Source organism: Anneissia japonica, unplaced genomic scaffold (genome assembly GCF_011630105.1).
Source record: "Anneissia japonica isolate Jap-2015-1 unplaced genomic scaffold, ASM1163010v1 scaffold1430_len515961_cov162, whole genome shotgun sequence".
Taxonomy (NCBI): Eukaryota; Metazoa; Echinodermata; class Crinoidea; order Comatulida; family Comatulidae; genus Anneissia; species Anneissia japonica.
The window spans coordinates 309,126-314,643 of NW_022693412.1; positions in this window are offsets into that span (position 1 = coordinate 309,126).

A 5,518-nucleotide genomic window follows, 5' to 3' on the forward strand; every position below is an offset into this window, starting at 1 on the left:
TATATATATCGAATTTTAATGAACAGGAATCTGTGAGTGTTAAAAAAGTTAACCTAACCGGGATTCAAACCCGGGACACTTGCTGCTGTCTTTGCAGATTCCTTAATAACCAATTTGGCCATTGAGGTTTCATTGGGAATTTAAATTTGATAAAGCAGCTAATTTTCCACACTCCTCTATTCATGCGTAGTCGAACACCACTAGTTCTTATTCTACTGCAAATATCACACTCCATTGAAAAGGCGTAGTTGACCAACACTAGTTCTTATTTCATGGCTATTGTCTAGTTTTTTTTAAGCCGCTGACGTCATGTTGTGGAGGCCAAAACAAAACTTTTGAACCGAAGACGCGACTTGACGATCTTTAACAACGCGCCATAACTCGCACTTTTGTAAACTGACCAAAAAAGTGCGTTTAGTTATTAGAGGATGTGAAAAAGAATCATTTCATAGAATTAAAATTTATTATTAAAAAGTAATGCAAGAATCGTTATTTTTTAAGAATATTTTTCAACAAATGAAAAAAAAATTATAAACAATAAAAATAAAAAAAAACACTAGATTTACTATGTTTGTTTGTACAACAGAACATAGGGGTTTTCCTCATTGCTATGAGAAATGAAGTTAAAATTGCAACAAAAAAAAAAGTCGTTAAAAAGTATATGAAGTAAATTATAAGTAACTGTAAACAAAAACTAATGTAAGCAACGTCATACTCAATACATTGTATTATTATTCTATACTCCAGTAGAATTACAGTTTTTTAACCTGGTTGGCATCAAAAGTTTTTGATCACGCAATAAAACATTTTGTACGTAATTATGTGGTGTAGTTCAACATTTACATTGAAATTAGTGGTGTTTATTTGGGTATATATATCCATTTTCCCTCTCCCCCCCACACACACACACAAAAGTAAACAAACGTCTCCCTCGTCGAATAAACGCCCTTCAAAACCCCTTGTTGAACAATAAACGTCTCGGGCGTTTATTAGAATAAATATGGTATTATAATACACGATACCCTTTTATATAAATTGATGACCAGAGAGGTCGCATAGTAGGATTCTGAAGTTTTAAAAATGCAATCAGTGACATAAATTGGGGTATCTTCACATTCATGATAAAAAAAAAAGTAGTCTACTGCAAATTTAATTAGTTCTTTCCATGGTTTTGTTAATAAAGTTTACCTGTTATTTTATATTGATCAGGAGATATCCAATTAGTGTAATTTAGTATAATATAGGCCTATATTATTATGAATATCAAGATCATCGTAAAACATTGATAGGCCTATAGATACTTAAGTTCAGGAAGCTTGAAGTAAATGATTTTCATCTTCCACTGCTACCCTGGCTTTAATAATAATAATAATAATAATAATAATAATAATAATAATAATAATATGATAATAAATAAAATAATAAATGAATAATGATTATGGCACCATAGCGTTGTCGTACGCCCTCTATAGTACTGTCAAATTTCAGCTGGTTTCCTTGGTTGAAAGGGTTGTGAAAGTTTGGATTAATCTTGGTATCTACAGTATTCAATGGTTTATATTTTTTATGTTACTTATCAAAATTGATTATTTGATCATTTACAAATTAAATTTTATCCAAGTTTGGTATGTGGATTTCGCAAACGAGAAAGGCACTGGCCTTTCATACCTACTCTATTGTAATGTAGTATTAAGGTTCAATGGTATTAACTTGCATAACCATGGAATCGATACCCTTCACCTGATAAATGCCTTAAATTGGTTTGACATTTTTAATGGTCAAATTCGAGTATACAGATAATCTAATAATATAACTGGACATTGTATAACTTTACCCTAGTCAGTTGGACTTGGCCTTTTTCTCACACTATGAATCTATGATTGTCAGTTTTGAAGCTCTGAAGTTTGTGATACATTTTAATTAGCAGTTTTTTGGTAAACAAGTTACTAAATCATAGAGAAAGAATTTCTCTATGATCCAATCAGAAACTTTTAAAATATGGGGTGACTTACTTGAGACACACCCCCATTACCTAAAGTATAATAGGCAAACACCCCATATCACTGAGTCAGTAGTCAGTAGTCAATAGTCAGTAGTTAGATTCAATTTAGTAGTTAGGAGTACACAGAAGAAAAGTACAGAGCCGAGCTGGCTCCACTCAAAAAGGGTTCTCTAACATCTGAAATCTGGAGTTTAGCTGATTGTAACCAACGTACAGTTTGTGTGAATAAAAGTTTGCAGTGTACTAAAAGGAACTGTGATATACTACGCAGTAAAAGCCACCCAATTAACCGATTTAACATGGAAGACGCACTAAACGATACCCGAATTGCGGTTAAGCAGATTGTTTGTCCTTTCTGAATGACATGACTCTTGGAACTGAATTAAAATTTTTCTCAAATACCGCAACTAACTAACAACAAGAATTGAAACCCATGAGAAGTAAAACAAAACAACAGGCATCCACATTACAGAAAGTGAATTGAAACGAGAGAAAAAAAATCGGATTTGTGACAAGCAACGAACACAATGTTCGGATTCGAGACAAGCCGACAGATGACAAAGATTTTAGGATTCGAGACAAGCCGACAGATGACAAACTTATTAGGATTCGAGACAAGCCGACAGATGACCGAAAGTTATTAGGATTTGAGACAAGCCGACTTCACTTGGACTTCACCCCATGACGATGGAAAACGCTCTAACTTTTGAACTTTAGGCCAACGTTAAACTTTGAACATTTAACATTTAACTTTGAACATATAAATTCTTTACTGAACTTTTGTTTGCTTGGAATTTGCATTTTGTTTATCAAGAATGAAGTGAATGGGTAAGTTGAACACATTGTTAAATTCCATCATTGTGAGAAAGAGTTTGTTTATATTTTTATCCCTCATTAAAAAATTGGTTTTAATTATAGCTTACCTTATCCAATGGGATATCTTGCTTCTTGCGATAATACTCCAGAAATATATATACGAACACAGTAGTACCAACAGCGCAGGCAATTATACTCCTGTGTAGACTCGGACACCATATACACACAAACAATCCTGTAATAGGGTTAACGATGCTCTCAGCATAAAGTCCAGTGTACGAGTGACTAATCTCACCAGGTACCCCTGGTCGGCTGTGCAGCGCACCCGGCTGTAAGTTATGCAGATGAGCTGACCTTGAGGTCATGCCCTCCTGCGTAGATCGGGGATACGAACGTACGGGGGTCGTCACTACACTTCTCCTTCGTTTGAAAAAGGAGACGCTACCCCGTGGACAATAGCCCACCAGGAGGTATCGGATGATCAATGGTGTAGCTTCCATAGGTGTGGAAGTCTATTTTCTTTCTCTATGGGAGGCAGAGAGACTAGGAAGTCCCTCAACTACTCCAGTCGGCATCAACAGTCTTGTGTTTTATTAGAGCCATCAGGGAAAAATCACCTGATGGAATACGGTTAGGCCTACCAAATATTCCGATCCACAACTCGAAAGTAAAGCCATCGGACTCGACGACCAACCATGTGGATAAACGCCACCCAGGAGAACTACCAGATATTAGATTCAATACCCGGGTCCCAAGGGATTTGACCGCTCAGTCTCCGGTCAATTTTGCAGGAGCCTTTCTGAACATGTACAGTAAGTTGCACAGTGCTCAGGGGAAGTGCTCCATCTGGGAATTCCGCAAGTCATCGGGCCTACATGCTTGCAACGCCCAGGGCATTCCCATACCCAGGGAACCTTGTTGCTGCTCGATGCGTACCGACTTGCCCAGGTTTCTGCATTTCATCATGGCATTGTGTAATGCATGGTGGTCAGTGCAGAATTGGATAACTCCATCTTCCAGCATCTTATTAATTTCTTGCTCCTCTTTGCTGTCAAAACGTAACGGCGTGGGCCGATGACGTTGTTTAATTAGAGGGGCATCGGTAATAATTTCATCTCGCTCTACGGCCTTGCCTATTTGTCTACCCTTCTTCATAGTGACATAATTATTGGACATATTAATTACACAGATGCATGGTATATCAATGCAGCGGTGCAGCGTAGCTGGAATCGCTACCTTCTCGGTAGGGCCCGGTTCTATGAAGAAATCAGGCATAGGTAAACTATCATTAATTAAATGACATTTAACATGTGCAGCACAATGAGGAGGTATTACCCTACGTTTGGCAACAAATACTCGGGCTACTCTCTCAGGTGTCGCCTCCCCTCTAAGAGATATGGTGCTATCACTAATAGTTAGTAGTAGCCTCCCGAAATCAATAATTGCTTTATTAGGGTGGAGGAAATCCCCACCCAAGAGCATTTCATCATTTATAGGGGGCTACGTAGAAGAATCTGTTATACTCATTGGAACCAAATCGGAAATTGACGGGTCCACCTTTTAGCCTGGCATAGATGTTAGCCTTCCCGCTATAGTGAAGGATAATTTTGCAAAAATAGGTGGCGCTGGTTCTAGGCTAGAGTATACCCTATCAAAGAGCATGGTGTAATCAGCTGCGGTATCTACAACTACATTAATTTTTATATTATTAACTAAAGCAGTCGTATGCAGGGCGTTATTAGATCTTACTCTACTGATAGTTATTTCTTCTATCGTTGTTGTTCTTGTCGCTGGCTCATTACTGTCCCCCAGTGTGCACAACTGTGAATCGGTTGTTTGAGAGGCAGTGGATGAGGTAGAGTTGGTCGATGATATCGCAGTTTCTTGATGTGTATCTTGTGGACTAACAGTATTGTTAGGCCCACCCGGAACAAGACGTATGCTCTGTGGACTAACAGTATTGCTAGGCCCACCTGGAACAGGATGTTTGCTTTGTGGACTAAAAGTATTGCTAGGCCCACCTGGAACAAGAGAAACTGCGTCGTTCTTGGTTTCTTCGTCTTTAAGTAGTTGTTGGCCGCTGAGGGGAGAATGGTCGGCTAGCTGGCAATGGCTTCCGACCCCTACTCGTTTAAAGGATCCTCTCCCTGGGGGCCAACCCGCCTAGGTTGTTTAGAAGAGACGAGTTTGGGACAGTTATTACGACAGTGTCCTGCCTCTTGGCATTCAAGGCATCGATCCCCATGTGGTTTCAACATATCCAACACTGCGTCCAGCTTTCTGTTAACTGCCTCCACCTGATCTTCGAGGGCGGTCAATCTATAATTATCAGAACTTGATTGTGATGGAGATAGTTTTCGGCTAGTAGGGACTGATTTGCTAGCGGGTGTAACAGCTGTTTGCTTTTCATGGGTAGAAGATCGAGGATAGCTTGATTTACCATCCCGACTGTAACGTTTACCCACTTGTCTACAATCCACAATCTTGATATCGTCGCTATCTTCATCCTCATCCTTTTCCTCGGAGTAAGCAGGAGGTGTAGATGAACGATGAGTGACATGGGTATGCAGACCTGATCAGGGGTTTTCCAATATCTCGAGATCTGCTCCCTCTCTTAGTGCCATACAATCCTCGGAGACTGTCGTACTGTTCGTAATCGGTCAGGGCTTCTGCCAGAGTGGTAACATGCTTATGGAGGAC